General features: G+C 40.4%; 1 protein-coding gene across 2 annotated transcripts in view; it reads right to left on the reverse strand.

Annotated features, from left to right (window-relative positions):
* LOC121958114 (glutamate receptor ionotropic, kainate 5-like) overlaps window positions 1-17,187 on the reverse strand; it is a 231,366-nt gene that overhangs the window by 206,246 nt on the left and 7,933 nt on the right. For both annotated transcript variants that reach the window (XM_088090289.1, XM_088090287.1), the window contains exon 2: window positions 3,022-4,968. The gene's annotated coding sequence lies outside the window, so the exon portion shown is untranslated. The remainder of the gene's footprint in view (window positions 1-3,021; window positions 4,969-17,187) is intronic.

Raw genomic sequence — 17,187 nt, forward strand, 5'->3', positions numbered from 1 at the left:
GTTAGCAAGTGAAGAACACAAACTTACAGAAGTTCAAACAGAAAAAATAGCCACACAGGAAGACCACAAACACCTGCTTTTGCACAGAAACAAAGCTTTCATGTGGTCACTCTTCAACAAACTCTGGGTTTTACTGTGTTGCACCCATGAACACAGTCACTTTTTAAGCCCAAGCTAGCCAACATGGCCTCAACACACACACACACACACACACACACACTTCCACAATCTGCACAATCTACACAACATTCAGCTGCCTCAACAAACTGCACTCATCTACAGCAGATATTAGCATTCAAACACATGAAACTCAGCAAATCAGCAGATTCACAGCTAAAGCATTAAAAGCAGACAAAAGGAACACATTGCCTACCTGCTCAGGGGAAGTCCAGAGACTAAACAGGAAGTAAAGCCAGCACAAGTGTTTATCTACATTTACTCACAAAATAAAATAATACTTTTAACTAAACACAGAGCATGACTTTAGTGACAAAGTGTCTAATTTCTACCTGCCACACTGAGAGATATTTTGTCTTATTCATACTTTATTTAAATAGGAAAAGTATTACCTGTGGCCCTTCAAAATAAAAGCCAAAATGACAGCAAGCAGCACTAACTGGGGTACGTTCAATCTCACAGTGTTTTGCCATGTTTTGCTATGGTTTCAGGATTGAATGTTTCCTCAAACTTGTGTGCAGCAGGCTTTGAGTTGTGTTTTCTCCTGTTTGGTGTGTGTGTGTGTGTGTGTGTCTCAGAGGTGTTACACAATCAGCAGAGACGTGTTTATAAATTAATGCCCAGTAGCTCTTTACTTATTGCAATTGCATGTTTTCTTTACATTTTACACTTTTTGTATAAAAAAAAAAAAAAGTTTCCTGTGTGAACTTTGGTCATTTATATCTCTTGATGTATCTTTTGATTTTGATTGGGAAAATTATTTGTGGTGTTTTGTGAACTGAAAATCTGCATGGAAAAAAAATCTAAAAATAAAAAGAAAATAAATGTTTTGTTACGTTTTGTCAGGTATGAAGGCTCTGGAATCTCTATTATGCAGCAGCGTAAGTCAAAACTGCACAGTGTCCAGTATCTGTTTTTTTATCTGGCAATGCAGAATAGAGTAGTTTTTGTTTTTTTTTAAACATTAAATTATGTTGCAAGCTCTCTACAGCCTCACTCATGTGAACAGTGTGCAGGTTGACCTGGATGCAGGTTGTGGTGCAGGTCGTGGCGTTCGGTCCAGGGAACTACTTTCTGTGTTTACTTTCAGTCAGACTCAGAGATGTAGAGTTGGAAATGATTGGAGCATGTTTGTTTGGAAAGCTGTGGGAGGCTCGCTCGGCTTGTTCCAATATAGTCCTCATTTCCCCGAATCTCTACAGCGGAGGTGGCGAGTGCAAAGTTAGCACAACCCATAGAAATATGCCAAATTTGAAGTGGAATGATCGTGTAACAGACGTACAAAGGAGACTCTGCAGGAGCTGCAATAATCTTCTCCTCCACAGCAGGTGAAGACTGATCTGCCTGGACGAGCGCAACATGCAAACCAGATCATTTTCAGTAATCAAACCTACTGTAATTCATGCACTTTAAATTGTGAAGATGCTACATTTCGAGACACTATGAATGTTGGCATTGTGCATTTCTGCTAACCCATGGATACATTTTTGGTGTTAAATAGATACATTAAAACTTTAAATTTCAACAACTTGGTGACAACATGAAGTCAGGTTTACGCACAAAAGACACTTTTTTATAATGAGGAAAAGATAGCGGGCTGTCCACCAGCGTTTAATAATAATGCCACCGGTTCTGTCCAAGCACCTTCTTATTTGACGCTGCATTGTGTTGTGAAGGTGTCTTTTGGCGTCAAGCTTGTATGCCGAAAGCAGAGCAAGTTGTCAAGTTTGGATTGAGAATAGGCTGGACTGACATGTGTAACTCATCAAAAATAATATCAGCAGTTAATAACGTTGACTTGCCGGGTTTAAAAGTACAAACTGCAGTGGTTTGCAGAAATGTAAAATGCCAACATTTTCGTCTGGCAACCTGGTTTCACATTTATGAGAGCTCACAGAGAACTACAGTGACACAGGTACCTGATCAGTGCAGCTTCATCTGCTGTCCCACAATGCTTTGAACAGAAAATAAAGGGGAGCACACTTTGCCAACACTGCATCCTGTGGGTCTTCACACTTCATACAGAGATACAATTTATAGTTGCAAATACTTTCTCAGCACCTGGAAAAAAAATGTGTGTAGAGGCCTTAAAGTCAGCGGCCATCGGTCAGGAATACTGCAAAAGGTACGCACAGTGTTGGGTAGACAAACTTTTCAGTACTGACTGGCATTGAGTTATAGAAGACGCCAATCCTCATAAATGAGTCCGATTCAACAATAAATGAACATTATGTATTGTGGGGAATTTGTGCTGTATAATACAATGCACAGTTGCAAATATTTGGACTGAGCACCTGGAGAAGACATATGTGTGTAAAAGTCTGAAAGTCACTCGCCATCAGCCAGGAATAGTGTGAAAGCTACGCACTGTCTGACTGGCATTGAGTTAAAGCAGACACTAAAATGAGACTCAGCAGCATCTGAGCATCAAGTGCAGTGGGCCTTTTGTGCTGTATTACAAAGTGTTTGTAGATACAAAGAACAAATATTTGGACTGAGCATGTGTGTGTAGAGGCCTTAAAATCAGTCTCCATAAGTCAGGAATACTGGCGAAGTCCGCACTCTTTACCGTAAACTTTACCGTACCGCAGAACATTGACTGAAAGAAGACGCCAATCTTCGGAAATGAGTCTGACTCAACAATAACTGAACATCATGTACTGTGGGGCCTTTGTAATGTATTCTAAGTGTTTGTTATTTTGTCTGTCAGCTGCATCAATCTTCTGCAGACAGAATGAGGGAGAGCACTGGGAGAGGAGGCCCAGAGGCTGCTGAGCTGCTGGAGGAGAACGAGCCCAGAGGTGTGGAGACAGCAAAAACAGAACGAGGGACTGAAGTACTCACAGAATGAAGATGACGACACCAGGAGCCGATATCAAAAGATTCCCTCTGATGACGGAAGCCAGTTTAATCTCGGCGGGGTCCAGGATAGACGGATCGACGGATAGACGGATCGACGGATAGACGGATCGACGGATAGATGGATGGACGCTGGTGCTGAGTATACGATCCACAAGGAGGAGAGCTGGGAAAAAAAAGCTCTGGGGAGGATTTTAAAAAGAGGAAGTGAAGCTTTGGGGACGGTTGGCGGGAGCCTCAGGGCGTCTGGGACTGAAGAAATAAAGTCTCTGCTCAGTCCTCTCCAGATTCAGTCCCTTGCTGTCTCTCTCCTTTTTAAAAATTTCTAGCGTGTCTTGTCTTTTTTCTCACACTTGATATGGAGATCGTGGAGGCTGCGGGGAAACTTTTAGATGGGACATGTCCACATTGGAAAGACAAATATGGAAAGAGTTTGTTGTCGCTAAATAAGAGTGTGAAAAATGAATATTCGTGGCAGAGAAAAGGGGCTCTTTTTTCCGCACTTTCTTGCTTCAGAAGCTGCTTCGACAGGCCTCTCCGAGAAGACGGATCTGGTTTGTGGACGAGTCGGTGAAAACGCAGGACGGGGGCAGAAACAGACTCAATTACAGCCGGACTGAGATAATGGTGTGTATCGGTGGCACCTGCTCTGCCTCCTCTTTCTCTTCCTGTCTGCTTTTCCACCTGACTGCCAAGATTAAGGCATATAATCAAATCCTCTTAATTGGCCCTGATCGTGGCAACCAGCCAAGAGTCTCTCTCTCTTTCTCGCTGTACTTCCCTTCCTCGCTCGCCCACGCAGCAGCGCGAGGAATGACAATGAGTCCCGGACGGTCAAGACTCGGGGCTCCTACAGTCGACTCTACCTGCTGACTCACAACTAGTCGTTATCTTTGCTGTCGACTGCCGCCCCGATCTCGCCATATCCTCCCTCTGCCCCGCCCTCTGCTCCGCCCTCCAATCGATTTCCAAGAATAACTGACGGGATCTTTTTTTTCCGTCTCTCCTTTTGGCGCCTTTTTTTTCGATCCCTCGCCTCCTTTCTTTTTTTTTCTTTTTCTCTCTTTGTGTTTAATCTCTCCTGCTCTTCCTGCGTCTAATCCCCATCTAGATCTGCTGTTGCTAATTGGTTTCAGGTGTCTCTGGCGGCGGCGGCGGCGGCAGCAAGATGGAGAGCCAGGGAGGCAGGAGGGGGTGGCAAAGGGAAGATTTCACGCCGCCGTCGCCATTAATTAAAAAGATGATTACTCAGAATACAAAGATTAAAGACGAAAATAGGAAGTGCCGGGGCCGATAATAACCTGGTAGCACTTTATAACTCCTCGCTCAGCTTATCGAGTGTGTGTCTTCGGTTGAATGAATGTGTGTGTGCGTTCATGCATCCAGCTTGTTAAAAATGGCCGCGCTCAGAGGAAAAGTTTCTGGGAGGTTTCTGCAGGTCGGCGTGGCTACATGGCAGCCGCATGTCACCTCCTGTGGGCAGACATCTTGCAAAATCTTGTAAAAAAAAGAAAAAAGGTAAAAAGTCGTCTTTTTAGTTCAGTTTTTCCAGATTACATTACATCCACTGTGTCAAGGTTTGTTCCAGTTTTTGTTTTCAGGATCCAGGAAAAGAGAAATCCTTGTTTTTCAAAGTCAGACAGACTCCCACGCTCCTCTGTGACTCGCAAACCAAGTCCATTAAAAACACCCAGAATCCTTTTCTTCTCTTGTGTCTCGCTCCTTGGTGTCCCTCACTGCAGCAGCTGGGGACCGCAGAGGCTGTGAGCAGATGTGGTTGCCATGGCACCTCGAAGGAAGATGATTGGTTGCTTGGGTCAGCAGGCGTCTGATGGGTGGTTAAGGGGGTTGGTCAGCGAAGTCAACCCGAGGGCTCACACCTGTGGCATTATGGGATTGATGCACATCACAATGAGGAGGATCTGACGAGACCTGCAATGACAAGAAAACAGTTTTTGTTTGTTTCGGTGTAAATGTGATTAACACGACACTAATCTTCTGTAAAAACCTTGTAACTCTGACTGGAGAGATGTTTGAACTTTGAAGGAAAAATCTTTTGTTATTCCTTTTGTTACAAAGGCTTAAATAATGATATGTGATATTTGATGTGTTTAATAAGACAGAATGGAAGAAATTCAGAGAAGATGTCATTGCTATGAGTAGTTTTCTTTTCTTTTCTTTTTTGCAAAATCAAAATCAGGGTATTGCCAAATCATTGCATGGATACTGACATTAACTTGAAAAAAATATTCACAATATTGTGAGATAAAAAAAAGTCAAATGTGTCCAAAAGTAAATGCAGCAGTGTGATTGAACTTTTTTTAAATTGAAGATAAAGAAAAGAAATGTGTTTTTTTATTAATTGAAATTAAAAAAATATATATTTTTTTCTGATTTAAAAAAATATATACATATATTCAGTTTTTATCATTGCATGAGTTATGCAAAGAACCAAATAGATGTGAATTCATGATCGGGGGTGCAATGAATGCGATGCAATAGACATGCGTTTTGCCTTGAAATTTTCCAATCCTTTATTTTACAGTTTCATGTTCCTTTCAACTGTTCAGGAGTCCTGTCAACTTACTGCTTATGAAAACTTAACATTATTCTTATTTTACATTGCTGCAAGTTTGTGTTGTGGCTAATTTTATAACACATCTGTCCGGTTCACCGCTGGTTTAGCTTTATTTGTGACCATTAGCAGACGTTTCTCCCTAATCCTTTTATGAATATGTATTTTCAACTTTATCAGTGTCAAAAGTATTGTTGTGATCCATGTTATCGTTGGTCAACTCCTCATGTCACTTTGTCACACATGAATTCATCTAAAGGTTGCTTGAATGTCATTTTTCAGTTTGTGGAAACCAGATATTTAGGAGATACGAGGTTTCCATCTGACCTGATTCGGCTCTTTCTGTATTCATCAGCAGTCACTCTGCATAAAAGCCTGTTTAAAATGTTTGTTTCCACACAAGTGAAGAGATTAAAAAGTGATAAATTAGAGGGCAGAAAAAAAGCAGAGAGAGAGAAGTGATGCAGATAACTCAGTTATTCAGTCGAGATAAAGACGACAACAAAGAGGATTATGGAAATCACAACTTCTTCAAGCCAAAAAAACCCTACACATCAAAAAATGAAATTAAGTCGACAAGTGCCGACATGACTGGGGTTGATAAAAGCATCTAAATGACAAGAGGAAGAACATGGAGAGAGAGAAGGCGTGTAAATCCAAAATGAAGAGGAAGTCTCAGGAGGAGTGGGAGGAGAACAAGGGTTTTGTGGAAAAGAGCAACGTGGGAGAGCAAACACATGTTCGTGGTGTTGAATCGGGAAAATAACTGAAGAAAAGAAAATGAAGAGTGGGAGGAAAGATTCAAAAAACCATTTGTTTGTAACTGTGAGCTGCTTCCTGTAATGCAAACTAATGTGGGCTGCAGATGACGGTAATGTCTACATGAGGAATAACTCTGCTATTTTTTAAAATTTTTTCACCATAAGATTCAACTCATGTCATTCCCAGTGGCACTGATGTCTTTTCCACTGCATGGTACCGGCTCTACTCTCCCCTTCTTTACTCGCCTTTGGTATCGGGCACTTTGCTGGGGGGGGCATTTTCCATTAGAAGATAGCACCGCCTCAGTGTAGCTGGTCGTACAATGACTTGGCTGTTTAAAAATGGCGGGCGTGGGTTTGCGCTGTTCAGGGTATTCTGTTAGTGCCGTGCGTTGATGACGCAGTGCCGATTCTCTCTGACCAGTCCGTGGTCTGCAGTGTTTCCACATCACCTTTTACTACCTCATAGTAGCCGGTCATCTTTTTTGGAACCTCAGGAGAGCAGGTACCAAAAAAGGTGGCACCAGGTAGGTACTTTTTCCTCATGGAAAACCCGAAAAGGCGAGTAGAGTAGAGCTGTTGCCATGTAGAGGAAACGCGCCTTTTGTAGGATTTTTAAAAGGACGGGATATTTTATGATGTAGAAGATAAAATTAGATTTAGTTTCTGCTAAATCCTTGTGTCTTTAGACAAAGTTTGGGTTCAAGATCTGGACTTCCAAGATATTCAAATATAGTAAGTTAATGGCTGAAACAAAGGTTTGTGATGTAGATGTCGAGGTTGAGAAATGAGGTGAGGTCAATCCAGCTGCAATACAGCTGTAAGAGCCACTTAATCACAGATTTTTTACTTAATGTTGGTTTTGATATTAATACGTTTTTAAAACTGTTTCTGTACATTTGAATGTTGTACAGTAGTAGACTAAACTGAAGTTCTGTATAAATTTACATTACTTATTATAGTATTTAAGTGCTACAGCTGTGGCGCCCTTAGGCAGTTTGGTACGCTTTAAAAAAGAGATGAAGTCATGCTAGAATGTGTAAAGTATGTGTGGGTGTGGATCGCTAAAAGTTTGTTGACCATGCTTTATCCTATAGGAACGTGTTGTACTGTTTTTGCGTGATATACATCAAGTCAGTAGTGGACCAGACGAGATGTGATTTTTAAGGACCTTGCTTTATTTTTTTATATTCCAATATAAACCTTGTTTAAGTTTTTTTTTTGTCTTGCCTTACATGAGTACTTGGTTTTTACAAAATGGAGCTGGAACGCAGGTCAAAATCGAGGCACCTTGCAGACAGAGAGGCCTAGGAATGATGGTATGTTGAAACAGCCGATTTAACTGCGATGTGATAGGTAAAACAAACGTAGGCTGGGGGCGTAAAGTGGGTCGATCAGTGGCTCCTTCCCTACTTCCTGTCCCATACTTTCAGCCTACTTGCTCAGAACACACCCATGTTTGAACTCATGCGCACACAGACCCGAAAGGTGAAAGCAAAACCAGCCACCTCAATATTGTTGCAACTATCTAAGGAAAACCACTCAGTCCCTGCAGCCCATTTTTTCCCTGCTACTGACAGGACACCTCAAACTTTGAACATGACCAATAGGCGCCATCTTGACATCCAGTATCTAGGTATTTTCATAAATCTATGGTACATAGACACAAGTCTAAACTACAGATGGTTATTTTCCTTTTGCCTTTCCTCCTTTTAAAACTTTACCCTTAATTTGGTGTTTACTGTCAGCACAGAAGATCATTCCAATGTTACAATGTGAGATTTCCCTTGAATACGTTTTTTTTTCTTTAAATTTAGTGAGTGAATTTTGAAGAACAATGTCAGGGTTTCATTGCTATATAACAAAAGTGTAACATTATTTGTTGACTAATAACAGATTCATGGGTTACCATCCTCTATGAGTTTGACAGCAAGATCCAAATGTTGCTTTCTTAGCGAATAGACTTTGTTCATTTCGACTGCAGAAGTTCTGGTATGATACCTGAATTCCTAAATTCCATACAGTACCTTAAAAAATTACAATATCTGATACCATTTTCTAGAGGAGTGCAACACATAAACAAGCAAGCACAAAGTAAAGGTCCCTCAGGTCAGACATTTACAGTGCCAACTAAGGAGGCATAATTTGCGTGCGATATTTTAAATTATAATATTGAACCTATCAAACTTTTGACTCCCCAATATCAGCTGTCATTTCTCTCTTGGTAGTTTTTTTTTGAAAGTCACATCAATAAAGACTCGGCGCTGAGCTGAAAAGAAAAAGGACAAAATATTTCGGTCAATTTCAGAATCCTTTCAAGCCGCTCTTCAGGTTCACTTAACGGAGGAATTTGTCTTTCAGGGTGAGAATCAGCTCAAATGTTTTGCCCTTCAGTGATACAGCACATAGCAGTGGCAGTAAAATTTCTGTTATGTGTATAAAATCCATAAAGAATGTCTCACAGTCGTGACAGCAGAAGTCAATGACAGTAAAAGTCCACTGAACCAGACAAACACTGGTACATCACTCTGGCCTTGTTTAGTCCACATATCAGCATTTTTAAAAAAAAAAAAACCAAAAAAAAAAAAACAGCAGCTGTACAATATTGGAGTAAACACAGTGGACATACATTGAGACTCTGACTTTTTCTTTTTTTTTTTTTTTGACGCATGCAGGTGTATTTTCCATTTAGGCTGAACCAGTAAGTGATTTAAATGGGGATGCTAATTAATATGCATCTCCTTGTTTTACCAACTCATTCCATGTCCCCCTGGGATCAATATAAGGCTGACTGTGTCCCTGGTGCACCCCAAGACACCGTCAGATCTGGACCAACATGATCTCACAGAAATAAATTAAATAACCACAACTTCTTAAAAATTGCGTTGCTTAGTGGCAGCATGGTTGAATTAAGGCACCAAAACTACTTGGTTTGTTATGTACGGGATGGCACGGTTGGATTATGCATCAAAATTACTTAGGTTTGGGAACAGATCATACTTATAGCTAAAATAACTGCATTCAGCCACAGAAAGAGTAGTACAGTTGGGTTAAGGTACAAAAATTACTTGCTTATGATTAAAATAACTATGTTTGTCACATACAGGGTGGCACGATTGGGTTGAGCTACCAAAATTACATTGATAGGTTTAGAAAAAGATTGTGTACCCAATGAAAATGACTACATTTGTTGCATATAAGGAAAATTGAAGGGTAAAATCAAGGTTTGGGAGGTAATAAACATCAACTCATCAAATATTCATCTAAATATTGTGCTTTAGGTATCCTTATGCATCAGCACATGCTGTCCATGTTCGAGGATGCCGCAACCAATGAGAATGAATGTTAACAAAAGCGAATTGTTAGGATTAAGCAACGAAAGCACGTGGTTATGTTTAAGCAACAAAAGCACATGGCAATCAATGCCAGGACATCAACAAAAGCACACGGTTATAATTAGGCTAACAAGGCACAGGTGGTAAGGTTTAGAGGAAAAAAAATCAAGGTTCGTTTTTATTCATTGGGGGAGCAAACAGCAGACTCCCAGGTAAAAGTCCAAGGTTTGTTGGATGCATCCACCATCCCTCCTAAATGCCCCACAGGGACCTTGCAGCTTCTTATATTGCATAGTTACCGGCAGCGATTCAATCTGGCTTCGTTTAGCGGCGTATCATATGGCCGTAACAGGTTCTTATCTGCAGAGTTATCAACTGAAGCTGCCTGCCCATGTATCACACTGCCATGCCGTTTGTCTGACCTGTGGCATAACACAGTGAAATGCTCCATCCGACGCATTACAAACTGATGGCGCCTGGAGGCTGATCATATTGTCGCAAAAAGTGGCTTTTGCCATCAGATTCTTACAATCCTACAACAAAATCACAAGCAAAGTAGAGGTACTGGATGACTTTGCAATGAAAAAGGGCTTTGATAATGCGTACAGACTAACATGCACTGCATCAGAAAATCCATTCAAATATAAATAGAAACATTTCATCACTTGGTACGAAAGGAAAGCAGGTAGGCATGAAAAGAGGAGACTGAAGGTTGACTTTTGATTGTTACTACTTGAGCTGAAGCGCTCTACATAAAGAGGCACACAACATCTGATGGGCTCCAATCATATCCAGCCAATAGGTGGTGCTCGTATTGAGAGCCGAGCCCTCAAGGACAAAACAGTTTGTGTTTTGTGTACATTGTGCCAGCAGGCTGGTGTGCTGAAGAAGGACTCGCTTTCATGTCTCCATAAATATGATTGTTGCCATGACATTAAAACAACAGTGTCCTTCAACAAGCAAGTGCGCACTGGTGGGGGGTTACAGAGTGGGTGTTTTCTTAAAGAAAGATAGAGAGAGAGTGGATTTCGATGATTTTGTTCGTTCGATGCAACTCTGGAGACAAAAAAAAAGGCATTTGTAGTTCATTAACTGCAGTTTTTGCTCCCTTTGTTTACAGCTCTGTGGCATACTCACATGTCGGTACATTACAATGCATCACCAATTTCCAAAGCTGCTAGCAGTTCTTATTTGCACTGTAACATGTATTACTAATCTACTGTTTTAAGTAATTTCTAAATGTCTTCATAGACATAATTAAGTGACTTAACAGAATGTGAGCAAACCCAATTGTCAGAAAATATGTTGCCTTTTTATGTTTCTGCCTACGTTTCATTTGTATGCTTGTATTTCACGGATACATTGCAATGGTAAATATGCTGTTAGGTATAGGCACAAAAACCAATAAAAAAAACTATGTCTAATTAAAATGATCTTTTTGTGCCTCTTTCCAGGCAGGAAACATGGTGATAAAAAAACCTTTTCATAATAAAAAAAACCAAAACAAAGCAGTTTTGTTGTGTGTTGGTCTCAGCAGTGGTTTGCAGCTTTGCAGGTTTAGCCCAGGTGTCACACCATCCACCAAGTGTTTCCTAAATGTGATGTGATAGTTTAATGCACCATTTGGTTTGTAATACATACCAAACTGCAAGCCTTTCGCTGAACAGTTCAATAGGATACATATCATTTCATCCCTTGTAGGGATCACTGCCCTCCAAATAAAGGCTTGTTGGAGAAAGAGCTAAGATTCAGTGTTTAAAAAAAGGGAAAAGAATCTGCACACTGATTTTTGCAAAAATGTATTTAAACATAAATAGAACTTGTGTTTTCTAAAAGTGCACATAGACCTTTTGCATCATGATCACTGGAAGAAGATCCCTCTTGTGGGTTATATGGTCTAAGACACACATGGAAAACTATCTGCTGCAGCAACATAAAACCAGCTGATGTCTCGTCTTTAGTGGATAGTTTTAAGGGTAGGGTATGTGGCATAAATGACACCGAACAAAATTTTTTCTCTCGGTACAATAAATAACTGCAGAAATCATGAATAAAACTTCAAAATGTTATTGATTGAGGTGAATAGGTGAGTGTGAATTTTGTGTGTTGACATCCACCAGAGAAACTGAAGTATGAATGATAATTAGCGTACAATTTCAGCTTTGAAAACATTTAGTCATTGCACTGTTTGAAATGATTGTGATTACTGCGATGTAATATCAGAGCGCAAACTCTGCTCTGAAGTGCAACCTGCACTGGAATCATCATTAATACTCAAAGAGCAAGGCTGACGAGCTGAGCTGTTTAACAAAAAGGAAGCAAATACTTCTGTCTTAAAATCTGTATTACAGTGACGTGACTCACACAGGCAGCCCCGTGCACAGAAGCAAATGCGCTTTTTTTATTGCTGCAGAGTAACTTATTGCATAATATCACCTGTAGCGTTTGCTGTGCTGTATGACAGCTACAGGAAATAACTGGAAATGTCAAGCGGAGTGCTGCTTTTCAGGACGCAGCCTGCAGACACACTTCCATTTCAAAATGAAAGAACATTCCTCAACCTCGTCTAATATTTTGTGACTCGCATTGAAGGTTGTGGGGCTGAGAGCTCTGCAGATATGTGCAGAAAGTCAGCACTTAAGACTTGTGATGATGACTTCATAGTGAAGTTCACGTTTGCATTGAGAACACAGTTTTTCTGTGGGCTAAGTGTAAGTTAGCGTCGCCCTTGTCCCTTCTCAAAAAGTGTATGAGATTTTTCAGTTGGATTTTGGTAACTGTGGAAAATAAGGTCTATGGCAAACAAAGGTTTATGATAGCAACATAATCCTTACAAATTAATACTGCTTTTATGATTTTTCAAAACCTAAATGCAATTAGCAGAAGTTAAAAGCTAATGTTAGGCATGAATAAACTACACTATGGACTAAGGCTGTAAAGCCATGTTTGGTGTAACGACATTCTGAAGTCTTATTTAGCCACTTGTTATTAGCAACCACCTTTTTTAAGACACATAAAAGCTTCAAAGTTTGCAAGTATTTACGCTTGTATTAACCACAGACCTTTATTCAGATTTCTAACCAAACTGTATTTACCGTTGACATTGAGATGAGGGAACCAGAGGTGCTAAAATGCTAACCATATCCGGGGTTAGGACAAATAAAGTATAAATGGATAAATGGATAAATGGAGCACTCTATAAGCTCCTTTTCAAATTAAGTTATTGGAAGACCAAATCACAAAGGCACTTTAGTCTGGAGCCTTTCAGTTGCAATTCCTTCTTACTGACAATAAAACAAAATGCCGCTGGACTTAATTAAATCGTCCAACAACCAATCAGAGCACTGAAATATGACATAGAGCTTAGCAACAGACAAATTTAATTTATAACAACAGCATGCAGAGACTTCAACAGAAAGTTTCATATCAGCTTGATAGCAATAGCAAAGATTCATTCGTGTAGATTCATCAGCCTAATTGGACATCAGTCTCAGAGTCATCAGCCATCACCACCACCGGAGTCTGGACTCCATCGGGGATTTATCTCACCGCTGCTCAGATGCTGCTCGATTACAAATCTCCCTCGAGAGTCCAAGTGCTAAACACTTTCTGTCAAATCCTATTCATCACATCATATGTTAATCTGTACACCTGCAATACTGAATCTGAACACCCATTTTTATGTCATTCACCTTGATTTAAAATATTTTAGGAACTTTGCAAAAAATCTTACACCCCATGCAGTACTTCAAAGTACCCCTAGGGGTGCTACATCCCCATTTAAGAAACATTGCCAGAAGTACTGGACAAATCCAAAGTGTAACCTGATAAGTGGAGCTATATGCAAAGTTAAGGAATCACCAACGTATTAGGATATTTCATCAGGGAACCATGAATGTCAGTCCATCCAACAAATGTTGACATTTGTCAGTCTGAACTAAAGTGGTAGACAGACAAACAGATGCATGCTGCCTGCTGAAAGCCCCTTCAGCTTTAAATAATAAAAAAAGGTTTATCTTTGTTTCTTATATGAGCCACCAGTTCTCTGCTGCTGCTGCTGTTGCTGCATTATGTTTATGTGATGTAACAAACAGGCTGCCAAACGTATCAAGCAGCTCTCTGCAGTGTCTCAGCCCAAGGTCACCTGTCAACAACGTCCGGGGTACTGTAACACTTTCCACTAACACTGTCCCGGTTACATAATGCCATCAGAACACAAGAAGTGCTGCAGTGCCGCCATGACAGGTGGGGAGGACTTTGTTGGCTCGATGGTCAAGTAGAGCTCCTCTTTGGTTGCATATCATGAGGGCTTCAGGTAACTTTTAACTCTTTTAACACACAACACAGCAGCCTGTTTTCCTGACATTGTGGGGACATGCCCCTTTAGTCAGTGATATTTTGGCCTTGGATGTGAGGACAAAAGTCATGTCCCCACATTGCAATACAACGTCCTCAAGTTTTTCAAGTCTCAAAAACTTGTTTTTTGGATGTTTGTATCGAACATATGGACATGTTCACAGCGTCCTCATCAAAATATATGGTATTTGGTATTGGATGAGCTGGGAGTGAACCCCATTGTTCCTGCTGAATATACTAAGGCTACGTTTAGATAAGAACGGCCCGACTGAAAACAGAACTTTCCTTCGTGTTTTTTATAATAATCTGCCTTTATATAATAACATTGTGAAAACAACCGAAAAGCTATGGCATGCATGCCAGGCCAGAAGTTGGCTGTGCAACTTTCACAGGATTACAAGATTACACAATGAAACCCGATGTCAAAGGTTTGCGTTTTCAGGCCCCTAAAATGCCGTTGTCGTGTGAACTAAAGGCCGAACCACAACAAAAGTGAACATTTCATGCAAAAACGGTTGCTGTGTAGAAGGCCCATATGAATCTGTTTTTATTACAGATTTGACATTGATAATATGTACAATTAAAAAGAAATGATATAAACACTTCAATCAATGTATCAAACCGCTATTGACTTTTATGCCAGAGCAGCTAGAGTCTCTTTGTAGCCTGGCTGAAAGTGGCATGTCTTTAAAGTAAGCATCTTTAAAGCCAGCATTGCTGACCTGTGGTCTGTGCAGATGAATGCATGGAGTGAATATCTAATGCCATTGCAGGACTGTGTGTTCAAACTCCTCAGAGCTACTTGAGCCAGAGGGGCTCAGATAGCTGCTAAGAGTCCACTTTAGTCTCAGAAAGTCGCAGGTTTGCAGGGTGACTGACTCTAAGAGCTCAACCTCTTGGGTCTAAATGTTAGTTTTGCTCAAATACTCGTCTGTAGGAGTGCTGTGACGCATCATTAGAGCAGCAGCAATGAAAGGTGGATTGAACATTTTTCCGACATTCTTGAAATGTCACAGTTCTACAGATCTTTAAAAGCACTCTCGTCTAAATGTTATTATATTTAAAGCTCTGGCATGTGGGAGTGTTTTGACATATACAGCATGCATTAAATTAAATGGAGAGTGAACCGTGTACTTCTTGTTTAGACTCCTTGATATAGTACTTGCAGTCCCTGCAGTTATAAAATGCCACATGCTGTTGTTAAGTATCTTGGAGTACATTGTTTTATGTTCTGACCTGTTGAATTAGAAATGTTTCAGTGAGACTGAATAAGTTTGTTTCCAGTTTGAGCAAATCGACATTAGCAAACATTAAGCTCATGTTGTGCCCTATTTAAACTTTTCTGTTCTGCTCGTCCTGCTCCGTCTGGCTCTGATCATCTGAGACACGAACCATCTGTGACCGAAAACCTTCACTCTGAAATTTAATGTCCTGACCAAATGACGTCCCCTGTGAGTGTGATTTGTCACAGTTAGTGAACCGGAGTAAAATTTGGTTTCGCTCTAATTTTGTTGCGTTTTGCAGCGCTCACACAGACATGCTTCATACTTTAAACTCTTTGAGGTCTTTGGTTTGGCACTTCTTGGTACTGATTAAATTTTTTCTGGGTCACATTAAGGAAAGAAAGGAAATCTACACACATATTTAATCTCTCAGGAACTAGGTTTATATGAACACTAATATTCCACTATTGTGCTGAATATGACAATATTCTGAATTTGATGTCATGTAAACAGTATAATCTGTTTGCATATTCTGAATTTGGCTGAATTTGGCCTTTTCCTGTCTAATAAAGACATAAGATATGCTGATCTTCTGCTTTTCAGAGAATTATTTGGACTTGTTAACAGCTCCCTCAGCATTTCTGTGCTCCTCACCTCTATTTCTAAGGCTACAGAGGAAACCCATTTGGGTTGCTCATATCCGCAATTGTACTTTTTCGGTCCCTGCCCAAAGCTAATGGCCATAGGTGAGGGTTGGGACATAGCTGGATCTGTATATCTAGAGCTTAACCTTCTGGCTCAGCTCCCTCTTTACTACAACAGTCCACACCTGTATCACTTCAGATGCTGCATCGAACCGCCAATCGATCTCATGCTCTATTTTGCCCTCACTTGAACAAGACCCCAACATACTTGAACTCCTTTGCCTGGGGCATTAACCCTCTTCCAACCCAGAGGTGCCACTGTTTTCTGGCAAAGAACCATGGCCTCATACTTGGAGGTCCTGACTTTCATCCCAAACTCTCCACATTCGTCTGAAAACTGCCCCGGTGCATGCTGGAGTCAACAGAATCACATCATCTGCAAAGGGCAGAGATGCAATTCTGCATTCATTCCACCAATACCTATCTCAAAATGACAAACATGTTTGGGCATGTTAATTTGAGTATGCACAGCTGCACATAAACGGGGATATTAATGGAACTTTCATTTTCATTAGCCATGTAAATTTCAAAATTTAGTAAAAATGTTGTCTTTTTTAGAATATGGGCAAAACACTAATTATTTTGTTCAGTCATTGCCACATGAATGCCTTTGAAAGTCATGAAGCTCATCCAAGACTTGACATGTTTTCCACTGAGACACTTAAAGTTTTTTCCTACATCTAAGCATTGAGCATGTTCAGACAAATACTGAATCATTCCCCACGGCTACTAATGAGGATACACTTATTCTAATTTGACTGCAAACTGTGATTGCTGGCTTTACATTGTAGTTGTGAAAGCAAATAGAAACAGAGCCAAACTCCCGCTGCAGACGAAATGTGGTCAGAAAGTTTCTTTCAGTCTGAAGCAATAAATGTGGGCAAGAGTAACAGATAAGAAAAAAAATTCCACAGGCATTTTTCAGGCCACTAGGAATATGCCTATTCTAGTTTCAGATTTCTAAATTGCTGCCCACATTTCAGATCATTTCAGCACTGTCTGGCATCCTCTGCTACAGAGCAGAATGTCTTCTTTAGAGCCAGAAAGCAGCTGTACAAGTATGTTAAAGGTTGAATAATAATGGCATTTTGGAGAGTTAACAGCTGACACATAAATATTCCTGAAACATCTAAAGTAGACGCAGAGGGTCACTGACAGAGCGGCACCATGTGGCGAGTTGGGATGAGAACGTGTTGG

This window comes from Plectropomus leopardus, chromosome 17 (assembly GCF_026936395.1).
Source record: "Plectropomus leopardus strain MGB_pleo_1.0 chromosome 17, ASM2693639v1, whole genome shotgun sequence".
Classification (NCBI taxonomy): Eukaryota; Metazoa; Chordata; class Actinopteri; order Perciformes; family Serranidae; genus Plectropomus; species Plectropomus leopardus.